This window comes from Lepisma saccharinum, chromosome 19, assembly GCF_977018435.1.
Source record: "Lepisma saccharinum chromosome 19, izLepSacc3.1, whole genome shotgun sequence".
NCBI lineage: Eukaryota > Metazoa > Arthropoda > Insecta > Zygentoma > Lepismatidae > Lepisma > Lepisma saccharinum.
Genome location: NC_139247.1, coordinates 46,661,206 through 46,688,899, shown reverse-complemented (window position 1 = coordinate 46,688,899; position 27,694 = coordinate 46,661,206). Strand labels below are relative to the sequence as shown.

The window sequence follows — 27,694 nt, the reverse complement described above, 5'->3', positions numbered from 1 at the left end:
TGTGTGATTTTTGTTGGTAGTCTGACCAGACAGATTTTTGTATCTATCAATGTTATGTGTAGAGCCCGGAAGTTCAGGCATTTATTTTCGTTAAAATAGGCAGGCAAAAAGGCATTTATAATGTGGTAAATAGGCACTAAAAATGAAAAAAAAGGCAAAATAAACCGGAAAAAGGCACATTTAGAAGTCGCTTACTTTTATCTATAATTTCTGGCAAAATGTTAAAATCTAAATTGGGAAGAGCATTTCAATTTTCTCCGTCTTGATTGCACATAACTACAAGGTGTTTTTTAAGTTCTCAACATTCATTGATAGTTAGTCGTCCGTCAGAGAGAATGTTTTTCATAATAGAAAATGATCTTTCTACTTTGACAGAAGTTATTGGAGCATACATATAACAAGCTAATGTAGCTGGACTCATTTTGGTAACAGCATTTTCACCTTTTAGAATATCACAAATTGTTTTCAATTGTTTCAAGTCATCATTTGCACTCACTACCCGTTAGCACTTTTCCGCAACAGCTCACCCCTTTTCTCCTGGCACTTCCATCATCTGCTGCATAGATTCCTCGAAGATTTTCATGGATGCTATAATTGTAATTGTCTCTGGCAATGCACCATAATGTGCAAAAGTAAACTTGAATAGCACAGGAGTTTTTTCACTTCACGAATTGAAGCCTCTTCATTTTCTGGAAGAGCATCGATCACCTCACTGATTTTTTCAAGGTTGTTAGCATAATATATAGCTGCTGATATCCAGGTTCCCTATCTCGTCAAGACTGGTTGCTGAGGTAAACTAAGCTCAATCGCAACTTCCTGAAATTTTCGGGTTCGAGAGGGAGATTTCAGAAATATTTTCTTTGTGTTCGAAATCAACCTGTCCACTTCAGCAGTCAATCATGCACAAGAAATGTTAACCGAAAGGCAATATCCTGACTCAGCATGAAATACTTTTTTCTCACACTTTTCTCCTTCAGCAATGTTGAAACATGCGTGAGTTCAATATTACTTAAATAAGGCGAAAATTATTCACATAATAAACGGAAGAAAAATAAATGTCAACAACGTTTTTTGGGAGAAAAATAATTTATATACACATTTTTTTTTAAAAAAAATGTCAAATTTCATTGAAAAAGGCAAAAAAAGGCATTATAATTAAAAATAGGCAGTAGGGTCCCAAATAGGCAAAATGAAAAGGCTTCCAAAACATTCGAAACAACATAAAAAACTTATATCCGGAAAAATTTTATCAATATATGCAGTAGATAAAAAGAGGCATTTTGCCAAACTTCCGGGCTCTAGTTATGTGTATCTTGTCCCTTCCTACACTACATATTCAGGTGATACGCGCTGTATATAATCCTTTTGTATACTTCTATGCATATGCTGATTAAAGATAGTTCTTGTTGGAAGTTGACTTTAATTGCAAAATTTATCCAAATTGACTAATTATAACATGAAGTGCCTGATTACAGTTATCATAATAATGGGGGGGAAATCATCAGACTGATCATTCATACCACATGCATGTGGTCCTACATGAATGGTGTATGAAAAATCTCAATGCAGGATGATTTTTTAAATTATGAAAATACTGAGGAATGTGAATGTAATTAACCGAAGCAGGATTCAGGAATGGATTCTAACTGCATACCTAACTGTTAATAATATTATATGAAAATTTAAATATTTGAAAAATGAGTAGCATTACATGAAAAATTGAATGGAAGAAATGTCTAAACTCTCAATACCTTCACTGCAAAACATTGAGATGTTTGTTCATTTTATCCTTAATTCCTTCTGCTTGATGACCTCAAAGTGTTCGAGCATGAAAATTTGCTACACTCTACTTCATTAGTAAACTCAAAAAATTATGTAAATACATATTGCAATAAAATTCATAGTTAAAAATCTGATGTCAGGAGAAGCAAAAAACAGCAGCCTAAGCCTAACAAGTAATTGTTAGGGGATTTAGAACATGTAAAACTGTCAAGCATTATTTATTAATTTAGTATTTGATAAGTAATTTATTGGCTGGTTTTCTCATGCAGTTATTTGAAAGAAAGTATTTCCTCCAATTAGTAAAATATTAGAGAGATGAAAATTTCGGGATTGACAGACACAGCAAGAAAGCAAAATCAAGATAAGTTTCCAGTGGTTTCAGTATTTCCAATGCAAGGATTGTGAAGCTACTGCGTAACTGACTGACACACTTCGGAAGATGAGAACTCATAAGGCAGGAATTGATTTATTTTCAATATTTAAGATATATAGACAATAATTCTGTCATTCATATTAATCCTTAGATGTAACAGTCTGTGGAGCATGAGATTAATTTTAGCATTTGACTGAAAAATAGTTCAGCCGTGGTAACATTACAAAATCAAATTTGCATTACTATACAAGCTTGAAACTGTCACTACTGATTTCATTTCATATAATTATCATGGGTGCTTCAGATTAATAGTAAAATTCTCAACATCTGATCACTTGTGACCATGAAAGGGTAGAAAAGCACTCAACATTCAGTGCACACTGGTAAAAAAAAGGTAAAGTGCTCCCCTGTGCTTAGCACCACGCCATGAAGGCGTATAGGGGGTGTGGGGGTAACGCCCCCACACTTTCGTGAGTCGTGAGTGGGCGTGATGTGATCAGCATCACGCCCCTGACCGCCTTTACCCCCCAGGGTTTCCCCCAGGTATCCATGTTATTCGATGCTGGGTGGGTGCCGGGACCGCTTCCTACGTTAGAAAAGTTCCCAGATTTGAACCTGCCGGGTATTGAACATGCTACATGAATGTACATTTCTCCTTGCTTCCTCTCTTAATTAACAAAAGAAAAGACAAACGACATAGAAGCAACTGTATAATTTTACAATCTTGGATTAATCACAATGATTAGGATGAACACTGCATTGATGAAATAGTGTTAGGACAAAGATATATCCGCATCTGACCAGGGTTTGAATTGGAGACTTCTGGCTTCAGAAGGTCAGTGGGCACACTACTATATGAAAAAGCATTATGACAAAGTTACAAAATAGTGGAACTGAAGCATGTTTATACTTTAGTGAAGATAGTTCTTAAAAATGAAGCTATCTTCGCAACTAGCCTTTCATTCAAGTTTGGCACATGTTATTCGATGCTGGGTACCCTTTAGACCACAAATCCAGCAACATTTTTTAAGTTTCTTACTAGTTAGTGGTTACGATCAGGGTTCGGAAGTTGAGTAGAAGTCTTATGAGACTAGGACATGCCTATGGTAGAGTTACACATTTCATTAATCAAAATTGAAAGTGTACAACTATCCATGTACAGTTCTACATAAAACAACAGTGCAGTAAGTCCCAATCAGGATAGTGGCAGTAGCCACCGAAATTAATAGAACAAACAAAGTTCCTCTATTTACTACATCTCATTTTCCCAAAACATAAATGATAATAGTAGCTAGGGTTGTGTCCCTATCTACCCCATAACCCATGGAAATATTAGAAATTACAACAGTGTACTGATACTTAGTGTTTAAGGTTTGATATTTGTTGAGATGTTAAGATTTTTTTTTAAACATTTGCTATTTCAACTTATATTAATCACATCACAGACAAGTATAATTAGATGGTAAAGCAGTTCATTGAAATTGAAACATTCTGAAATGCATCATAATCTGCCAGTCTTGATGTCACATTTCCAACTTGCCAGAGGAAGTGAATGGACCTGCCTGAATATTTTCACCTAACAAAGGGCTGAGTCACAAAACAAGTGAAGGTGGGTAATCAACAAGAACATGGTTACTGAAAAGAAAATGCAAGAATAGTGTTATTGGTATGCATTAATTTTGTTTCTTTCTGGCTATACACGAAAATAATTACATTCAGAAATTTGTATTTTTGTTTGTCTTGTCCAACGTTAATTCTATATGTACTTGTGTTTTAGTGATTGCGATTTGAAATGCTAAAATAATTGTTCTTGTTGAGTCTTCAGGTATCAAATGACAAAATTAAAAAAAATGTGTACAAATCTGTGTTGTTTTTGTGTTCTTATTCTATAGGAATGGGGTTATAAAACTTTGTCTATCTTTGAGAACCATGTAAACGCAGTAAGCCCTACAGAGTTAGTCTCTCATGTTCCCAACACAAGGAGTAACGGACTAACTTTGTGTCAACGGGAGGACATTGCAACAGTTCAAAGTAGTTCAGGATATTTATTAATTACTAGGATCTGGATTTATAGGGACTAGAAACCTCTGAAATAGGCAGGCAAATAGGCACCAAAAGTATGAAAATAGGCACTCAAAAAGACACCATAAAAATGGGAAAAGACATTAAATAAGCATTGAACATGAACTTATTTCAATTTGCTTCTTCCAATGCACAGTTATACTATATTAGCATTATAGTTTATACATAAAAGTAAGGTAATGATTCACATACTTAATACGGAGACAGCTGAGGGGTACTTGTCAAAAATTTTGCTAGCTCCAGGGTACCATTCCCCTAACTTTGAGCACCGATTTATACAGAGAAGGAACCATCTTACTTCTTTTCACACACAACAAAGCAAATTAATCATGATAGACTACAAGATTTCAGCTGGGAAAAAGGGGGAATTTGTGTCATTTTGTGCAAGTATGAATCTTTGTCCAATTTGCTTACCCTGATTAAGTGACATTAGGGATTTCTAAAGATCATGTCATCCCTTTAGACCCTCAAATCTGGTAAATACAAGATTTCAGTCAGTTCAACATGAATATAAGTTCCATCTTAAGGAAAGAAACAAAGAAAAATAAATGTTGAAGCAAGCGAAAATTGCAGAATATAGGCTATTAGCACAATTAAGCAAAACAGGCATTTATATATGCACTATAAAATGCATCTTCGGACTAGAAACTAAATTAAAAGCTTTTGTTTTACTACAAAGGAATAAAAAAAGGCAAATGGGCAAAAATCTGCATCCTAATTACAATATGTAAATTAGGAAATGGTTTGGTTTGGATTATTTTACTTCATTTTTCTGCCACTTTTGGCAAATCGTGAAGATGAAGATGAGTGATGAAATAAGATGAAAGGACTCTCACAAAGAATGCCCATGCCGGGATTTGACCCAGGACCCCTGCAGTCTTAATGTACTGTGCTAAATTAGGAATAGGGCACATTAATTAATACTGTTTTTGGTATCGGCGAATGTGTATAAGCACATCAGTACATTGCTTTATCTGTAAAATTACCAATAATTTTACCCACCCAATATATCTATAAACATCTTACAATTTAGACAATATTGTGCCACTTCTTTGCAATTTTTATGCATGTAAACATATAATCTTCATTCTATACTTTTTTTAGAAGTAAGAACATAAATATGCAGCTTCTTTTGCATTGCAAAAGCTTGATTCATCTGGTAACACATTTATGAGGGAGGTCAATGAACCATTTGGAATTTTATATCGGATTGGCAGAATATCCCTTATCACAGTATTGGTATCTACCAAATCTTCCCATCAGTCCATCTCTAATGTAAATATTCCAATGTAACTATCATCGCTCTGAAATATAATTTGTACGAGATGATAATTTAATCAACTACTTAATTTCTCTACAATGCTGTCACAAACATAAAAGTTATGCATTTTACATAATTTCCAGGATTCTCAGATTTTATGAAAGTGCACGTGGCATTTTTGCAGACTATACAAAACACCCAAGCTCTAGAAAATTAGCCACTGGCATCAATTAAATTCCAATCAATACTACATTGACAATCTAAAATCACAGGATGCGTAAATATCATCAAAATCTTAAGATGAATTCATTACAAAACTAAGCTATTCTTAGTGTAGTTAGTAACAGTTATGATACTGTAGTGTGTATTGAAACATGGCTAAAATCATCAATATTCAATTCAGAAAATATTCAACGATCTACGTCGACCAGACAAACTCATTACAAATAGTAAAATCTCTAGGGGCATAAAGAAAAAGTTGACCCTAGAAATAGTTTGTGCTTCGTTGGTCAAATAATATATGGTGGGACCCCAATTTTATGTTTCAGGATGTTACAGTTTCCCAACATAGCAAAATGTTATAAAATTTCTGTTTTAATTTATTGATCCCCTGAAAAACGTAAAACCGAGGTTCCACTGTATAAACATGTTAATAAAAAAAAAAAAAATAAAACAAAACAACCATCACTCCTACATATGCATAATATGTATGCATGTATCTAGCATTCCCTTATTTGGCTGTTGTTATTTAGCATCGATCTTCTGTCACTTTTGGCTAATTGCAATGAAGGTAAGTGACGATATGATGAAATTTATGAAGGGAGACAAAGGACACCTATGCACAGGCCAGGATTCAAACCCAGAACCCCTGACATTGTAGCATGCTGTGAAAACCACTCCACCAAGTTCAGTGGCGGCTCGTGGTTTGGAATGTTGGTGGTTGCAGCGAATATATATATTCATAATTTTATATGTATTTATATTCAGGTTGAGCCGATGTCGATGTATCGTTTGTATTTTGTTCAGGATCCGCAAAATGCGACGTGATACTTGAGGTGGCATAATTAATAATTATCATGCAAAATTTCAAGTTTCCATTTGTTCGGCAACAATATTGTACAGAATTGTGTTTTTTGTGTTACGTAAGAAGTACTTTAATGTTCAGATTCAACTGTTGAATATTTTGAAGGAAAACTCCGATAAATCGATGCTTCTAATTGGGCTCACCCAATAATATTAATCACGATTTTGAACAATTTTAAATTGTTAGACAGTACACTAAATATCGCAACTATAACAATAGACTATTAGAACAAGCACCCACGCCACAACACCAGGGAAGATAACTAGCACTCGACTTGTATATGATAAGCAGTGGCGAAGCGTGGTGTTGCTGGAAGGGTAGGCACAGGCGTGTGAGTTTGTGTTATGGGTGAGACTTTTTTAAAATATAAAAAATATAACCTTTAAAGTTATTTTTGAAAATGTAACATATTCTTGCATCTACCAACGTACCTGAATAGTAACTCTTGATGTGTGCTAACTCTTAAATCGTATTTCTTCATTTTATTGAAAATTGATGCTTTAGATTCGAGTGGCAGTCCTGAATGTTCCGATGACCCTTCTTTCTTCCTATGCCCAGTAATAGGCTTTTATGCTTGTTTTTGCAACATTCCAGAGTAATACAAGTCATTATTTCCCTTGCTCACTTCACACTAACAACAATGAAAGCCGGCCCTCGTGGTGGAGTGGTTAGCATATCATGCTACGACGCCAGGGGTCCTGGGTTAGAATCTCAGCCTGGGCATGGATGTTTCCGAGCATAGATTCGTCAATTTCATCATATCAACATTCTTCCCCATCTTCACAAATTAGCCAAAAGTATAACAATAAAACAACAATGCAACAGGACTAAATCGAGAAACTAACGAAAATGCAGAACACTGTGATATAAATATTTTTCTCTCCCTCGGAACAAGTTGTCTTTGCTTTTCTACCCTCACCTTCCCTTTCCCCTCGTTGGACGTCCCACGCTGGACAAGAAACAGATGTGAAGCCCAGGTTGTACCATGTGTCCAGCGTTGCCAACCTCCCAATCAGGAAAAGTGTGCCGATTAATCTCTTAAATTTTGCTAAATGCAACTAAATTGTGCTCGGATGACTTAAGTCTTAAGTTCGTTTTATGCATCTATTTTGGGGGGATTTGTGATGTGAAAATGCATTGTTGATTAGTTACACAATATTGGTAATTTCCCCCATTAAATTAATTACAATGGTTTAACCACTATAATTGGTTTAATATAACGCTTGAAAAAGTTTGAGAAAATTCAACGACTACAAATTATTTTGTGTGTGACCCCCAACTTTCTAGCAATTTCCTTCAATAAAATATTCCTTGTGAGCTAAGTAAGGAAAGATAAAGAAAATATGACAAGAAGACGGTGGAGCAGATGTGGCTGGATCAGCATGCTACTTCTTGTTTGAAACTAATGAGATCTGCGATTTTTTTTAAATTTATTTTTTCAAATTATATTCTTCTGAATTCAATTTATCTGTCTCCCAGGGGCACATTATTATAGATGATGCTATTATCCCAAACACAGGGTGCTAGGTGCCAACGAAGTTCAAATTGTACTACGTTTTGCACAATTATGCTAGGGTTGGTATCACTGAGTGAGGCTGGACTCACTGTGTCCATTTCGGGCAAACGTGCCCCTGAAATTATGCTTTCCCGCATGAATCACATAGAATGTTATGGGACCAGCTGAGGCCCTCGGAGAATTGGCTCGACATGCGACGATCGAGCCTCTGGCAGGGGTAGAAATTTGTGGAAATTATCGTAAGGCCGAGAATTTCAGTTTTCTTGTATTAAGGCGTCGTTCAATGAAATTATAAAAAATAAAATAATCCGTAATAGCCAAATATATTAGGGTAAGCCCGGAGGCTTCGCCACTTATAAGTTACATATATTTTAAACTGAATTTGGATTGGTGGTAAGGTTAGTAAATTTTGTTAAAATTCTCCCCAAGACATTTTGTCTGTTGCTCTACGACACGGGACAGTAAGACCTTGCATACTGTTCGCACAATGTTGCTCTCGGCTTAGGTGCGAGGATAAGAACAACAGCGTTGAACCTCACTCCCAATACTCCTCACTGTAGAGATCAGGCAGTGAGGCCGTTGCTTCGGTGCTGCAACATCGACCTGTTCGTCTACTTGTATAATGTGAAATCTTGCAGGTTGCTTCCTTCTTTTCAAAGGATCATAATGTAATTAACTTTTTTGAAGTAATCAAGTGTAAAATTATTTGTTTACGTTCAATACATTTAATAGGAAAGCAATTAAAAAATACTAACAAAAAGTATGACATTCCATGGTAAAATATCAAGTCGTTGTGTAACACTGCAACAATATCAGTAACCAAATCTCTCGCATTATGTAATGCATGTGCTTGTATGTTGTAATTGTAACCTAATTATGAGTTATCTCCCTGGGCGAGTTTTTTGTTGTGCTTGAATGAATGCATGTGTTAAAGCCTATGAAATTATTGTTATGAAGTGAGTGCATTTATTCTGTAATTGTAACTGCATTTTGGTGAAAGTGCACATTTCTTAAAGACAAGCAACGACTTGTTCAATTTATATCGCATTTTGTACAAACAAATATCAAAATGAATAAAAGGGTCACTTTGTTAATTAATTTTGCACCTGTGTGTGTGTTCAATATCTGAGAGAATCGAAAATGGTATGAAACTATGACCACACCATTTTAAAAGGCTCTAAAGACTGTCACAGCAGAGTAACAAGAAATTATTAGGTAACTGTTCAAAATGCTTAATGATTTTTTTTCAAAGTTTCATAGGAGAAAGGCAAAGTATCGCAGAATTCTCTAAATGATTGTTACAGTAAATTTCAACATTGATAACGTAAACACCACTGTTTGGAGTTCCGAAAGTTCAATTTATCAGCAAAAGTAAGTCATGAAAACTACCTTAAGAAAGCATTTCTTCTTCCCATCAACAAGTAATTTTTCATGATGGATGCGGTAAACGCAGTTTAAAATTACTTACATCAAATTTAGAAAATTATTACACCTACATTGGCAGAACCATCCGCACTATCCAAGAATGAATTAACGAACATGATACGGTGCACATACTCGACCCCCTCCAGCCACGTGGGGAACATGAACTGCACCATGCCAAACAACACAGCCCAGCCCCACAACCACCAAGTGGCAACGCCACCTGACAACAGGAAGCAGACGACTCAAACCAGGATGCACACGCCAGCGCCGCAGAACGGGAGAAATCGCAACTACTACGACCGCCTACCTATTCTCGTAGCACTTCTCGCAACTTCTTGAGAATCGCAGGGGACCAACTTCCTTACTTGGATTTTTACCTTTCAGGCTTAAACTACATACGCCAACTCATGAAAAATGTCAAAAACAAGTCTGGTGTTAGTAAATTCAGATTTTTATTAATTTTTACATGCAAACATGCTTGAAATTTGTTAGAAAACAATCCGATTAACATGCATCGCATAAACTTACAACCACCGCTTCCATTAAGCTAAGCCACAGAATATCTCCACCCTCCTATTCCTCTATTTTATACAATGTGATTGCCAATATCACTTTTCTGTATCTTGCTGTCAAAGTTATAATTTGTACAGCGTGATTGGCATTGTAGTTTTTTACACATTGCTGGCAAAGTTGTAATTTGTACAGCGTGATTATTTTTATATACAACATTTTCAACTAGAGAACTTATGATCTGTCATAAATTCCCTGGGGTTGGGAAATTTGACTTTCTTACTGAGAATCAAGAAGAAATGTCAAATACTTCATGCATTACTAAAATTATGACATTGTTTACATGCAAGAAGTTAGTTACAAAACAAACACCACATAAACAAAGATATAACATGTAAGATTATGACAAAATATCAGATTCATATATTAAATAACTTAACATGCATAAACACAAAACAGAATACACATATGTAGAGTGTGTATGCATAATCGCAGAACCAAATTTGTACAATTTTCATGCATAAACACAAAACAACACACGTGCAGTTTACATTCATCAGTAAAAAAAAGAAAACACATCAAGTACAATTTGCATGCAGAGATAAAATCATAACATATGCATCTCGCATACATAAATTAGCATGCATACATTCATAACATGCAATAGACAACATGTATGCACAAACTCCACATATCACAAATATGGTACCACTATAATTTACAATTTGTTATCATGCTCTTAATAAATATAGTTAGACAGCATCATGCAACTGCTCCAAACCTAACTCATGAAGTTGCAAATCGTTACGCATGCTTAAAAGTTTGTTTATCCAAAGTTTTTGTTTGTCCAATGAACAATGCCAAACTTTGATATTTTTTACGGAAATATTTGCAATGTCTTTTCCAGTGTTGCAGCATATGGCTTTCACTGTGTTATCATCATGAATTTGCATACAGACAAAAGGACCTTGGTATAAATTACAATATTTTTTTATAATGCAAGTGATAGTGTCACTTTGAGGATGCAGTTTTATGAAGATCAGATCGCCTTGCTTTACTGGATTTTTTGTTGCTTGTTTTTCATGCTGTTTTATAATATGTTTTTGTCTCTTATTGAAACTACATGTTTCTGCCATAAGCAGCTTATTTTTCCACATCTCTACATCAGGAATGCGATCCGTTAGTACTTTTTTACAGATATTTTGAGGTTCAATATTTAGCCTGAGTTCTATAGGAGCATAACCTGTACTGGAACAAATTGAATTATTTAACAGATGTAAAATGGCAGCAACATGGCTAGACCATTGCTTATGTTTACCATTGCAAAATATACGCATCAATCTATTTATTTCCTGGTGATATCTCTCCACTAAGTTGGCACTTGGATGATAACTGGGAATGTAAAAAATTTTTACATTGAGAGCATTCATACCTTTTGTAAAATGTTCTGCACGAAATTGTGGACCATTGTCACATATAATTATTGTTGGTATTCCCAAATGGATGAAGTAAGAATGTGTTAGTTTTCTAGTTACGATGGAAGCTGTACTATTGCCAATAGGATATGCCACAAGATAACGGCTAGCAGAATCTAATACTGTTAGTAAATATTTTTCACCTTTGGAGGAACGTATGAATGGACCTTGTAAATCAATAAATAATATTTCACCTGGTTTTGAGGGTTTGTGCATGATTTCCAGATACTTAGGAGGATGTTTATCTGGTTTATTTTTCATGCAAATTTCACAATCAGTGATGTAAGATTTTGTGTGTCTTTTCATATGAGGCCAGTAAAATATTTGGTAAATTTTACCGAGTGTCTTGTCTGTACCAAAATGACCACCTTGATCATGATACTTGTGCAGTACAAGATTTACTAATGATTGAGGCACGCATATTCTTATCCGGTTTGGATTGTGAAAATCTTTGATGGTAAGTAGATCATTGCGAATAAGGTATATATTCTTCCAGTTTCGATGTTTGCTCTGTTGTGAACTTTCACAACCAGCGAGAACAGATTTAACACCACTGCAATACGGATCACTATTTTGTTCATTAACAAAATTGTTTTTATCACATATTAATGACTCATCAAGATACTCAAAGTTATTCATGAAAAGGAGTTCATTATTATGGTCATTAAAAGATCAGCTCAACAGGTCTGCCAAGAGGTTTTCTTTACCTCTACAATACTCGACATGGAATGAGTACTGTTGTATTTGAATAAACCATCTAGTCAGCCTATTGTTCCAAGTGTGTGCAGATTCTAACCACGTGAGGGATTTATGATCTGTGATAACAGTAAATTTTCTACCTAACAATAGTGATTTAAATTTGTCCAGTGTAAAGAGTATTGCTAACACTTCTACTTCAGTGGATGTATATGATTTCTCAAAAGGTTTCAAAATCCTTGACACGAATCCAATCGGACGCAAGTTGTTGTCTACCAGTTGAAAACAATATCCTGCAATGCCTATATTTGATCCATCAGTTTGAACAAAGAATGGTTTGTTCAAATCTGGATGGTAAAGCATTGTTTCTGCAATAATGGACTGTTTCAACAACTCAAAGGAGCATTGTGCACTTTCATCCCATTCCCACTTTTTGCCTTTTTTCAATAACTGGTACAAGGGATGTGCCATGATGGCATAATCTTTAACATATTTTGATAGCCAATTGAAACTTCCCAAGACTTTCTGCAGTTGCTTGATATTGCAAGGGACAGGTAAGTCTTTTATGGCTTGAACATACTTGGGAGATTTCTCATAACCCTGTGCACTGATAGAATGCCCTAAAAATTCCACCTTGACTTGACAAAACCTACATTTGTCCAGTCTCAGTGTCATGTTGGCATCTTGTAACTTGTCAAAAATAAGTCTTAAGTGAAAAAGATGTTGTTCGAAAGATGTGCTTTTGACAATTACGCCGTCTACATAACATACTGTAAAAGATTCCGTACCTTCCAAGGTTCGTGTCAGAGCATTAATGAAAGCAGACGTTCCATTGATTGATCCGAACACTACCCTTGTGAACTGGTAAAGTTTTCCCTGAAAACTGAAAGCAGTATACTTTCTTGCTTTGGGGTGTAAGGGGACCTGCCAGAAAGCATTAACCAAATCTAGGGAGGACAAACATTGACATCCATGGAAACTCATTAAGAGTTCATATATGTTCATAGGATGTAATTGCTCAAGCTTGACATGTTTGTTGTAATGAGCGAGCCTGGAAGCTTCGGCGGCAATGCGCTCGAAGATGTCGTTGACGAAGCTGTTCATGATGCTCATCGCCTTGCTGGAGATGCCGGTGTCAGGGTGAACTTGCTTCAACACCTTGTAGATGTAAATTGCGTAGCTCTCCTTCCTCCTCCGCTTCTTCTTTTTGTCTCCCTTGGAGATGTTCTTCTGGGCCTTTCCGGCCTTTTTGGCGGCTTTTCCACTTGTCTTTGGCGGCATGTTGCAGACAGACTCCTGTACTTGTACTTGACGATGACACCATACAGTCTTGGCTTGATTGTTTTCTATTCTTTCTTCCAGTTCAAAAAGTTTGTTTTTCACAACCACCAGTTCCTGACGCAATTCATCCTTTTCTTCTATCAATTTTCTCACTTCCATGTCAACTTTCTGGGTTTCACTCCTAACCTTCTCATTCCTAGAAATGCATTCTTGCCTGTATAGGGACACATCTTTCTGCATGACATTCAGTCGGATGTTCAGATCAGCTCTTATATTTTTTTCTAGATTCTTTAGATCACTCTTAAATTCTGCTTTCACTTGTCCTAACTCCTGTTTAAGTTCCTCTTGTGACTTCGAGATTGCTCGTAATTCAGCCAATATTTGCTCCATATTTCTTATTTATCACGTAAAACAACTTAAGTTCACTTTGCACCAAACAAGAACTAGTTGAACACTATCACAATCGTGGAATCACATATTTCGTTTTTGCAAACTAGTTGCGATGATAATGTAAAATATTTCACATTATAATCTTTGAGACAGCGTACTGAGTCTCATAAAATCTTTTACGACCGCCTACCTATTCTCGTAGCACTTCTCGCAACTTCTTGAGAATCGCAGGGGACCAACTTCCTTACTTGGATTTTTACCTTTCAGGCTTAAACTACATACGCCAACTCATGAAAAATGTCAAAAACAAGTCTGGTGTTAGTAAATTCAGATTTTTATTAATTTTTACATGCAAACATGCTTGAAATTTGTTAGAAAACAATCCGATTAACATGCATCGCATAAACTTACAACCACCGCTTCCATTAAGCTAAGCCACAGAATATCTCCACCCTCCTATTCCTCTATTTTATACAATGTGATTGCCAATATCACTTTTCTGTATCTTGCTGTCAAAGTTATAATTTGTACAGCGTGATTGGCATTGTAGTTTTTTACACATTGCTGGCAAAGTTGTAATTTGTACAGCGTGATTATTTTTATATACAACATTTTCAACTAGAGAACTTATGATCTGTCATACTACCGCCACCCGGGAACAAACAATGCAGTGACGCGGTACCATCTCTGCTTCAAACGCCGTACCCTTTTGTGAATGAAGACAGTGGATCTTTGAAATTAATAGGATTTAACCATTAAATTGTGCAACGTGGAAGTGCGAAATTTTCTAAATTTCACATAAGTAATTTTTTGTTCCTAAAAGAATGAAGTATCACAGAATAGTGACAACGATTGTGAAATAATTAGCACCGTTTGCATTTCCAAAAAATCCTATTTATCGAAGAAAAAGGTACCTTATGCAAACATTCCCATTTCCCTTCGACTAGGCATTTCACAGACTATTTCCATATTTACTTGATACTCACTCTCCACACAAAATTCATGTTTGAGACCCTCCAACCTAACTACGAAAGCATTCAGAGAAGTTAGTAAAAGAAAGCTACACAATAGGTCACCACATGTTAACACAGATTCGTAAAAACCCTTCACACTCCACACATATGACCTAGATGGCAACATGCAGTCTGTTTGATTTGATTTGATTTGATGTTTTAAGTCCACTTTATGCACAGTAAGGCTAATCGGGACTGGACCTACAGTTTAAAGTGGGATCCGAACCACTTGTGCTTCCACCGGGTATCGAACCCGGGACCCCTTGATTACAAGGCGACAACGCTACCACTGCGCCATCGGGGAGGCTTAACATGCAGTCTGTAACTAAGTCAGTAAAACAAATGGCTCATGGCAATAAAAGTATTATACCAAGTATATGGAAACATGCAAAAAGTAATTGCTAAAACACTAAAGTATGTGTTAACAGATAAATAGATATCAAACCATGTAATTAATGCACGTGTAGCATGATGGAATCACAAACAAAATGAACTACGGCCAATTATTACTACTCAAATGATAATGGGTTTAACACTTTCGTAAAATTTAAACTGGAATTATGTCAGATGCATGAAGTTTCCACATTTAAAAAAGCTCCAAATCTATTAATAAGAGTTACTGGAAAATGTGTGCGCTAGTATAAACATTTTTCAAAAAATAAATATGTTTGAGGAAGATGGACTAGCCAAGCTATACCAGTCACAAGAATAAACTTCAAAAGATTTGACGTGCAAAAAGGGTACAAGTCAATTTTGAACAGAGATGATAATGCATACTTTGTAAAAAATATATGGTATGGGTACCTTGCCGTAACACCATGCTGTTCCATCTTCAGGACATCCAAGGAGTTCCAATGAAGAATTATTTGTATCTTCATTGTCCATAGGTATGAGAAGAATATTGACGGCTGAAAAAAAGTAATTACACTTGTTAAACAAGATTTGGAATAAACAATTTAATGTATACATGATAAAAAAAAATCCAAATATAAGAATTTGAAGTGCTCAATTCTAAAATTGTTAACCGAGAAATACAAAATGAAAACAGAATATTTGAAAGTTGAACAACAGTATAAATGCTTAGCTATTAATTCTTAAATGTAGTCTGATATTCACATGCTATGAAAGAATACTTGTTAATTTTATGATAATGAGAAATAAATGCAATTACTTTATAAATAAGAGTAGGATTTGTCGCGGGTTAATCGAACTATTGAAATTGTACACAAAAAAGCAATAGTGGACACCAAATGTCTTCAAATTACTAGGAAATCGTTTTATTCGTAATGTAGCTAATCTGAAAGCAATTCAATTTAATGAATAACACGTAGTTACAATAATGTAGCCACACGTTCTATTTACTATTACCAGTAAAGCATGAGAAGCAAATTTACCTACACAAAGAACTTGCCAACAGAACATGAGGGCTAATTCAACACTCTGAACACTTACACTGGGAGGAGATATGTTGTTGAACGTTTGCCACTAGAAGTTGTTCCGTTGTCAGGAGATATGATGGTCCAGCAATGACATCTGGAGGGTGTGAAATTCTTGGACAGCCACTATACCCACAGCTCCATCACCTACATGATAAGTCTACAATCAGTAATCGTTCTGAATCTTATTTTTCATAAATATAAGATCACATTTCCTACAACAATGGATAAAAATTCTCCAACGCTATCAGGAAGCAACCAAAGATGAAATTCATTAAACATTTGGAACTTTTAATCAACACATTGCTAAAGTTTCATAATCACAAAGCAAAGAAAACTTACGATGGAAGAGAAGTTGAACTCCAGACTTTGTACCAAGATGCAAGTCTAGTCAGCCTTCAAGACCATGGTAGACCAGAGTAATTCCTAGAACACCCAGTAGAAATTCCCAGGAAGATCTTCAATCACTGCTATCAAGGGTCAATGCCTCATTATATACAAAGTTAAATTACAATTAGTAGAAGCATGTATAAATTCCTACTTTACATTACTGTTTTGCCTCTTAATCATCCCAATAAGTGTGAATGAGAATTATGACAAATATCCATCACATGGCCAGGAATTGAACCCAGACTCTTTGGTGATGTCTTTCTGCAATTTTCTACTAACTTTAAAATATCTTGCAGTATCTTAGTTTTCTTATGGACACCCCAGTTATTAAATGATCAAACAAGCAACTTTACCCAAAACTTACAACTATAATACACACACTAAATAGATAAATGCCACGAGCACCATACCTAACATTTGACATTTCTAGCCCTAAGTCACTAAAAGCCTTCCACGAAACTCTTGAAAAGTGGTAGATGTAATTTGAAACTTCCATCCACATGCTTCAACAGAATAGAGGACATCACTCAAAGTTATCCATTTCACCTGAAATGAAAATTAGAATTGTTTAATATTCTTATAATAATGCACATTTATGATCATACTTTTGAAAAAAAAAAAATCTTCCACTATCCTGTCAAATTCAAATTCTAAAAAGAAAAATTACAGAATAGTTATTTTCATTTATTTTACGTAGCTTCACTAGCTGTTGCGTCAATCCCAATAATGAGGACGAATGATGAAATGGGTGATAGAAAAACTGACACACACATGCATTGACCAGATTTCAAACTTACCATTCTACCATGAAGGTCAGTGGCAGAGAAAGTTGTATTCGTATATATGCTTTGTTCCATGTTGATAGCTTTTTCTTTTTCTTAGTTTTGTTTTAAAAGAGTTTAAGTTCAATTTTGAACAACAAGCTAATATTATATACTCTATGAAGACGAGATAGATAAAATTACAAAACAAAGTTAGCATTGTACAAGGGTTAAAAAAAAAGTGCAATACTAAAGCTCTACTGAAGCAACATTTAAAAGGTCACAGTAGGTCAGGCGAACACATTCCATCACATACTAATTTATTATATATACAAATTGCTGAAGCTTTAGCTATGAATAAAACAGCAACTCTAAATGAAAAGTATAAAAATTTCAACTTATTACCAAATAAATGTGACAAATTCTGTCCGATTATCACAGACATGCTATGAAAAGACACTAGATAATTTCAATATTTAAATTTAATTTGTTCATATACTCGTATAAGTGAATAGAATTTATTGAATCCTCAAACTATGAAGTATAAACGGTAAAAATTTACTATTCCACAAACACATTAACTTCTTTGTTTATCATTTTTAACATTCGTACTTACCTATCTGCTTCGCGGAACATTCTTTAAGGTGTATTGACGTTTTTTTCATGAAAGTAATTTCAATTTTTCACATTACAAGTACTTCTTTATTTTAGTTATTTCGCTTGTGTAAGATAATATGGCACGTACACCTTCGTAGATCATCTCTCGACGTGCTTGTGTTTTGTCGATTTTCATTGGGTATGCAGTGTTTCCAACCTTCTTAACCCTAAAAAGGCAAACATAGTTAAAATGCTTTGAAACATTGACGATAGCCCCAAGACACATTACGTAAGGTTAGGTTAGGCACACAGTTAAAATTCATGTAACTAGTTAGGTTAGGTTTAGTTAGGATAGGCAAACAGTTAAAATTCGTTTAACTATGTTTGCCTAACCTAACCTTACGTAATGTTTCTTGGGGCTTTGTGAATGGTTCAACGGATTTTAACTATGTATTTTTGGTTTGAAACACAGAAGGTTGGAAACACTGCATACCCAATGAACACCAACAAAACAAAAGCACGACGTGCGATAATCTACGAAGGTGTACACGCCCAAGGCTATTGTGCGTCAGATAATACATTTTCAACAAAAAACATGAATTTCCGCTATGATACATTCCCACATTACAGAAAACACCTTCCAGGTGTTAGACAATGCTACAGGAACTTATTACCATAAGTAGTTTCTTCTGTAAAAATGAAGAAATTTGTTTGTGTGATAGTAAATATTTACCGTATAAACAAACAAAAATAAAAAAAGGTAATAATTGGCATTTAATATATTTTAAATTATAGTTTTATACAAAATTTTGAAAGCAATGCAATTCAATAATCCACAAGTTCTGTTTACTATTAGCAATAAAAGATGAGAAGCAAATCTACCTACACAAAACTTGACAATTGAACAGAAGGGCCAACTCAATTATCAGAACACCTACACTGGAAGATTCGCCACTAGTAGTTATCCTGGTGTCAGGAAATGTAGTGGTCCTGCGATGGCATTCAGAGGGTGTGAAATTATTTGGCAGTTACTATATCCACTGCTCCATTAGCTACAAGATGTTAAGCCCCCAATCAATAATCATACATAATATCCACATCACATTTTTCATAAATTTAAGATCCATCTCCCACCAATGCTCATATCAGAGGGCAATCATTATTTTTAAAGACTATTGAACACCAGGCTAAGTTTGCAGATACAGAGTAAGGTCACTAAATGCTTTTGTTGTAAGTTGAGGTAGGTCCAGTTGTGGGCTTCTAACATTAACATAATGTTCCTAAATCATATATCTGGTCTCATGCATGATACCCCCTCCGAACCTCATGTGAAAATCCCCAACAATATTTCAGTAAAGTAAGAATAGCTACTCACTGGAAAGCACATAAGCTAGCATAAACTATGTTTCAAATCAATTTCTCTAGTAAGTAATATGTAGTGCAGCTATCACTTCCAGCAGTGGCGTGCCCAAAGGGTGGGGGTTATAACCCCCCACTTTGCCTCAATACTCCTAAAAAAAAAAGAACATCAAAGGTAGGAAAAGATGGGGAAATGAGGGCTGACTACCAGAAAAATTGTACATAACCCCTCCCTTTCGAAAATCCTGGGCACGCCACTGACTTCCAGTAATCTAAAACACTTGCAAAATTCATTATACATTCAGAACTGTAAGTAAACAGATTGCTAGTTTCATAATTGCATAAAGCAAAGAAAACTTACAGTGGAAGATATGTTGAACTCCATAACTTCGCACGAAGATGCAAGTCCTGCTATCCTTCAAGACTGAGTTACACCTGAATACCTCCCAGAACATCGAGGAGATATTCAAACATCACTATCAAAGGTCAACAATCCATTACCTGCAAAGTGGGCTAAGAAAATTATTTATTGGATTTTTATTTTTATGATTAATAAGTAGAACCCATTTATTAGTAGAAGCATATATAAATTCCTATTTTACATTACTTTTCTAAGCAGTAGCGTACGCAGGATTTTATCAAGGGGGGGGGGGTTATTTCTAAAACTCTCCAAATTCACATTACCATTGTTTTTTATACTTTAATTAAATAATACTAATTAATTAATAATACTTATAATTAATTAATTAGCTAAATTACTACTAATACCACTACTACTATTAAGTAGTAGAGATCTACATAAATATAGTATCTACAAAAGCAATAGAACAGTATCACTTTCTAGTCATTCGATTTTTATCAAATTCTGGGAGCATTTTTTTGTTTCTTTGTTACAAAATAATTGTCTGCTCAACGAAGTGAAATATTTTAAGTGTGAAGAAAAACAAGAAAATATATTAATAAATTAAAATAATCAAAGTATGGAACTCATCCAAGGAGCTGCGGTGTCTGGTCGGTAGAACATCTGACAACCACGTGGGAGATCCAGGTTCAATTCCCGGAATTGGTTGGAGCTTCTTCCCCGCATAAATGTTCCCGATAATTCACATCTGGATTGTCTCTCTGTTCTTGCCAACAAAACATTTTACAATAGTTAAGCTTATTGTTGTTTGAATAATTGTCTAGTCAACAAGGTGAGACATTTTAGAGACATATTCAAACATGCTGCAGTAAACAACGGGAAGCGGACTGGTGACTGTTCTTGTCCGCCTAGCCTTTGTCTATACATTAGCCGCTTACAACGAACTAAGAACTTTCTTTAGTTAATTCTCATTGTTCACACAAAAAAATACATGTTCATTGAACACTGGCGTACATAGAGGGGTGGCTGATGGGGTTACAGCCCCTACCGAAATTTTGAGAAAATCAGAATTTTCAAATAAAAATCCGTTAAGAACTTTAAAAAATAAAAATGTGTAAATGAAAAATCTGTCTTAAAGTGAGTCCCGATTACCATTTGTCTTTGAATACAATTTTAATAGACTGAAAAACTCCAAAAATACGAAATATTTTATGCATCCTGCCCTCCAAAACTGTCATGTGCTATCCACATTTACGATTTCAGCCCATCCCGAAAAAAAAAATCCTGCGTACGCCAGTGTATTGAACAATGTTGAAACTGAGATACAAAACAAGTTTTCTCTTTTTTAAATCATAGTTGCCCTCATATTTTATTTTCAAGAATACTTGTTAATTTTCAAGGTTTTCTCTCTGAAAGACGCATGTGTTTGGAATGCTGTTATTTTCTCCGTGGTGCATGGAAACAATAATTCAAGTTATTATTTTTATTATTATTAGTAGTGGTAGTAGTAGTAATAGTATTGTCCCCCAGATCTTTGACTGTGGTAAATTGGCCATTTATTTTTTCTTCGGCATTTTTCACAACATTTCACAAGCTCAAGGGGGGGGGGGTTAAACCCCGTAACCCCCCCCCCTTGCGTACACCACTGTTTCTAAGTCACAATAAGCGTGAGTGAGAATTAGGATACATGCAAACATCCATTATGTGGCCAGGAACTGAACCCAGACACACTGGTGGTGTCTTTCTGCAATTTTCAAGTAAGTAAAAATATTTTCCAGTATCCTAAAGAGTTTTCTTATCCTCAAATGGTAACACAACTGTCAAAATGATCAAGCAAGCAAATTTACCCAAAACTGACAATATCATGATCACTATTCACTAATGCATTACACTCTAAATCGATAAATGTCATGACCACTATACCTAACATTTGACATTTCTAGTACCCCATACAGCACACACATATCCAAGAGACTTCTAATGGACGTCCTCTGGATATCCATATAAAATTCTGGATATTCATAGGATGTCCCGGAATGCCCAGTAGACATCCATCCATCCAGGGGACGTCTATAAGCTATCCAGGAAAGAAGTGTTTTGGACATTATGTGGATCATTTTTGGATGTGTTTGGGACATTCTGGGTATGTTTAGGATATTCTTGGATCATTTTTGAACATGTTTTGGACATCCTGTGGATCATTTTTGCATAACAGAGTTTGAGTGCTAACATACTTGACACCAGATACTATGACTGATTCTTTACACCGATATCAAAATATTTATTTCAAATTTGTGATAACACTTGGACGTAATACCACATATCCCATGAATATCCAGAATGAGACGTCCTATGGATATCCAGGATGGGAGATTCTCTGGATATCTCATTCTGGATATAGAGACCGGAACCCATAGGACATCTTATGGACATCCATAATGTCCAAGGATCTGAATTGGACATTGTGGACGTCCCTTGGAGATGTGTGCTGTATGGGACCAAGCCACTTCCTCTAGCAACTCCTGAAAAGTTTTAGATATAGTTTGAACTTCCATCCATATACATTTTCAGCATGATGATGACATCTGCACATGGTTATCAAAATGTTTGAATGGAATTAGAACATCACTAGTAACAGTATCTGTGAGCACATTTAAAAACCAAAATTAAGCTATTATTCTATCAAATTCCATTTTAGAACAAAATCTTAGAATGGTTTTCTCTATCTTTACACAGCTTTTCTAGTTCTTGGGTTAATCATGACAATAAAGATGAATGATGTGAGCGGCATATCCATGTCTTAACCAGATTTCAAATTTACCATTCAACCATCGTGGCAAGCACCAGAGCAGTTGTGTACACACACACACATGGATATATATGCTTTCTTCCATCTTGATATACAAGGGTCGTTCAAGGTTGACCGGGACTTTTATTTCTGCAGAGGAAATAGGTAGCAGAAGAAACACCAAACTATGTCAGTTTTTCAAAGTATTCTCCGTGCGCGCCGAGGCACCGTTGCCATCGTTCTGGCAGCTCCCGAATTCCTTTGGCGTAGAAAGAACTTGGTTGTTGTCGTAGCCATTGGAGGACATCGCTCCACAGTGCTTCGTCTGTCGTGAATTTCTTCCCTCCCAGATGGTCTTTAAGGGGTGCAAACAAATGATAATCACTGGGGGCTAAATCCAGACTGTAGGGGGGATGGGGCAGAACTTCCCAGTGCATGTCGGCCAGAGTTGTTGTTGTCACATTGGCCGTGTGAGGGCGGGCATTGTCATGGAGAAGAATGACATTTCCACACAACATCCCAGGTCTTTTCTTGCGAATGGCCTTTCGTACAGCACCACTCAACAATGTGGAGTAATACTGGGCATTAATCGTGCTCCCTTTGTCCAGAAAATCCACATGGATAATGCCCTTCATGTCCCAGAAGACACTAGCCATGATCTTTCTAGCGGACGGCTGCGTTTTGCTTTTCTTGGGGGGCGGGGAACCTTTATGCCGCCACTCCATGCTGCGTCTTTTGGCCTCTGGGGTTGAATTGTGCAACCATGTTTCATCACACGTGATGATGGATTGCAACAATTCATCACCTTCTGCTCGAAAGCGATTCAGAAGCTGTTCACAGACCATCCTGCGTGTCCACTTCTGATCGAATGTCAGCTGGCGGGGAACCCACCTTGCACTGATTTTGCGGAAGCGTAAGTGGTCGTGAATGATTGTCTCAACACTCCCGACACTGATATTCACCTCGGCAGCAATATCCCGCACTGTTACTCGCTGGTTCTCAAGAATCATTTGCTCAACACGTGCGATATTCACTGGTGTGACTGCAGTCGGGCGAATGTGTAAAAGGCGCTTCATTTGTCACCAGCTCCAGTCCTTCGCGAAACTGCTCACACCATTCGTACACTCTTGTCCGCGACATCGTTTGTTCACCATACTGTGCTTGCAATCGTCTGAAAATCTCAGCTGGTTTCACTTTCTCCTTCACGAGAAATTTGATTACACACCGCTGCTCCACAGCCACAGACACACTGCTTGCCGCCATGTTCGCTGCAACTGCTGCGCATGCGCGAAATACGTCATGCCAGGCGCTAGTTATTCGCGAAGGAATACGTCAGCCGCACGTTTCATCATGATCCGGCTATTCATCGATTTTTTACGTACGAAAATCCCAGTCAACCTTGAACGACCTTGTAGCTTACCCAAGTTATAGAATTATCAATGAGTGGGTAAGGTATCTTTACTTAAAATACACATCACCCACAGGATAGGGAAAGCCTGTTCAAAAAGACAGTTACAGTTCGTTATATCGGAGACACATTTGTTCATTTTTACACAAGAAACTACTTAAGGAAATGAGTTTTTCTAAGGTTTCTAACGTTCGCCAAGGTATTTTCTTTCATCGTGGAATCTATTTGACCGGGAAATCATGTATTTTGCAAGAGAAATATCTCACCGACGCACAGTTGCCATTGCTTTCCTACGTGAACCGGATGCTCCATACATTTGATGACACCTGTCAGTGTTTCCAACCCCCTTTTTTTTAACTATGCTTGCCTACCTAACCAAACCTAACCTTATTGGAAATGGTTAGTGGGGCTATCCGTGAATGGTTTGTGGGGCTATCCGTCAGCTACCTGTGCATAATATGAAATTTGCACACGTGACGAACACGATAGTAGGTATTTTTCAGTGAATAAGATTGGAAACACGGTAAAATTTCAGTATCGCCGAAACGTATTTCTTCAATTTTACAGGAGAAAGTACCTACCGAAAAGAGTTTCTGTATACTCTACGAAGATTTCGGAAGTGTTTTTTCCCCTCGCTGAATGAATTTTCGTGGAAAACCATCTATTTTTCAACATTAATGTCTCTCCGATGCACAAAACCTGTTCCATTGTAGTCCTTCTACTACGTGAACCATTTTGCGTGCACTTGATGACGTAACAACCAGTCAGTGTTTCCAAACACCAGGGGCGGCGCGTGCCTTTTCAGTCAGGCAGGGCACATTTTTCTTTTGGGTGGGGAGGGGGGCAGTTAGCCTCTATATTCCTCTTTAAGGTTTTTGAGGGGAGTTCCTTGATATGGAGTAAGTAAATTGTTCGAACAATTTGGAATAAAATTAACATTCTGATCAAGATATCTCTCCAAAGAGCATTAAATACTCACTACGTAGGAATACGAAAAATCAGCAACATATGGAACAAAAATACATGAATAAAAAAAACCCTCGAATACTGACGTCGCTTGCAGTAACTAAACTTTGGGTAGATACTGGAATGATTAGGAAAATGTTACACTGCAGTTTCTCTTCCATTGTCAATGAATTGAAAGGCGTAGATATTAAAGTTTCTACATGATTCAATGTCATATTCACCAAGTATCCACTAATATCAATGACTTAGTAGGAAGATGATGCAGCGTTAAGTTCAGTTACAACACTTTACATTGGCCATGTACCCCCAAAAAGTTCGTTTATACTTACGAAGATATTCTGCATATCAAGTTGCTGGAACAAAGACACAATTACACAAATAAATAAACACGCACAGTAACTATAAAATCTCGAAAAACTAATTATTTCATAAGCGACCAATACGCACAGACGGAACGCAACGCAAACTCACACACTAACTCAAATCCAAATCCGTATTACAATGGGAAGAAAAGAGGAAAGGAGGATCTTTTTGAAAATACGAGGGACTAGTTTGTGCAATAAAAAGTGTTGTCAACTTTTCAGGTCGCCGGAACAAGCGCGAAGAAAAGCATTTGAGGGTTTTTTTTTCTATCTTATTGCTGCAGGCTGGAAGAACGAATGAACTGCCTACCAAGCGTTGGAAACACTGAACGGTGAATGAGGCAAACATGAATGGGCAGGGCACCTCGTTTACTGCCCAGAGAAAGCTACGAATTTTGCGCTTTTCCATTGTGAGGGGACCGTCCCTTGCCTATGCTGTAAATGTTTGGATCAGTCAGTGACGTCACGTCACCAGGGCAGAGCCGAAATTGGACTCTCTCCAACAGGACGGAGAAATATATTAACCTCGCACAGGGTGCATGCCCTGTAAGTCTGGTTGCAGCAACGTAGGGGTTGAGGGAAAAAACAAAAAAAATATTTACGCGTATATACCGATCGTCTCTTCAGATGAACTTTTTATGTTAAAATTGTTGTGGGGCAGTGCCCTAGTTGCCCTTTATGTAGCATCGCCACTGCCAAACACACTGTTTTCCTACTGTGTAACAGTAGTATAACGTAAATGAACGTGCATGTAACTGTGGGGCTATTTATGAATGGTTCGTGGGGCTATTTATGAATGTTTTTAACAATTTTAACTATGTTTGCCTAACCTAACCGAACCTAACCTTGCCGTGCATGGTTCGTGGGGTTTTCGAAACTGGAAAAAAATATGAAATCAGTAACACGAAAGTAGGTATTTTTCGATGAAGAAGGTTGCAACACTGCATAACCACTGATCATCGACAACGCTAGTCAAGATTTCTCCGCCACATTGCATGTAACGCTCACAAAAACGAACAAACAAGAATTACTCGATATGTCGAAAATTGAGATTATTTGCGTGAAAAAAACGAAATGGCACCTTTAAGAATCCTTAGGAATGCAGAATACGTAAGTACCAATGTGAAAAAGAAGAAAAAAGAATTCCAGCCGTTTCGGGGATCCTTAACATTTAATTAGTTTTTTTACGCAAATAATCTCAATTTTTGACATATCGAGTAATTCTTGTTTGTTGGTTTTAGCTTGCGTTACACGCAATATGGCGGAGAAATCTTGACTAGCGTTGGCCATGATCAGTGGTTATGCAGTGTTGCAACCTCCTTCATCGAAAAATACCTACTTTCGTGTTACTGATTTCGTATTTTTTTCAGGTTCGAAAACCCCACGAACCATGCACAGATAGCCCCACAAACCATTCATAAATAGCCCCACGAACCATGCACGGCAAGGTTAGGTTCAGTTAGGTTAGGCAAACAGTTAAAATTGTAATCTTCAAAATTGTCATGTTCTTGGAAATAACGGCGTGGTTGGAAACACTGACCGGGGGTTACATCATCGAACGCACACAACATTTAATTCACGTAGTGGAAGGACATAGAGGCAACAGCTTTCGTGCATTGGAGACACATTAATAAATACATGATTTACCGGCGAAATAAATTAACCGATGGGAAAAAAACACTTCCACGACCTTTCAAAAGTGTATGGAAAGTCAGTTCGGTAAATACTTTCTCCTGTAAAATTGAAGAAATACGTTTTGCGGATACGAAAATTTTACCGGGCCTAGAAAATGACAGACTTGAGTGGAGATTGAAAAGCACCTGTCAAAACAGCCCTCGGATGGTTCCACTTTTCTATCGTTAACGTTTACTAGAAACTGGCTATATCTAATAAAGAAAAACAAGCAAACAAAATTTCTTTAAAAAGCGACAAATGGATACTTACAGCTCCTCACCCTTTATTCTTGGGTTGTCTTGTTCAATATAAATGACTAATTTAGTTTTGGCTCACACGTGCTACAAAGTTCAAACTTCAGTAGTTCACGGTTGACAGTCAGCTGTTGCCCGCGGCCAGACTGCCCGGGGCCAACTACGTCACGTGCAGGGTTGCCAAATGCCAGCGTACAAACGCGCTTGATTCCAGCTTAAAAATCACCAAAAAGCACTATAGGCAAAGTGAAAAATCACAAGAAATTGCACTACATCACAAAAAAGCGAATGGGCCTGGTCATAGCAAACCCCTGTTGCGTCCACACGTTTCCGAACGTGCTGCTATTACATTAAATTGCAAGTTTAATATCATCTTGAACTCATAAATGATGTCTGAACATGATAGTTGAATAATCAGTGCTGTAAGAGTAAGACTTTTGGAAAGACGAT

The 27,694-nt window shown here is 36.6% G+C and overlaps 1 long non-coding RNA gene across 3 annotated transcripts in view; it reads right to left on the bottom strand.

Annotated features, from left to right (window-relative positions):
• Window positions 1–27,359, bottom strand: part of LOC146003133 (uncharacterized) — a 57,674-nt gene extending 30,315 nt beyond the window's left edge. Inside the window, exons 1-5 of one of the 3 annotated variants that reach the window (XR_014443785.1) lie at window positions 27,261–27,359; window positions 19,793–19,932; window positions 17,125–17,260; window positions 16,343–16,471; window positions 15,693–15,796 (exon numbers count right to left, since the gene is read on the bottom strand). This is a non-coding gene — a long non-coding RNA (uncharacterized LOC146003133). Of the gene's footprint in view, window positions 1–15,692; window positions 15,797–16,342; window positions 16,472–16,666; window positions 16,817–17,124; window positions 17,261–18,893; window positions 19,125–19,792; window positions 19,933–27,260 lie in introns of those variants that run through there. The other 2 variants (XR_014443787.1, XR_014443786.1) reach the window with 2 other exon arrangements.
• Window positions 27,360–27,694: the final 335 nt, after the last annotated feature.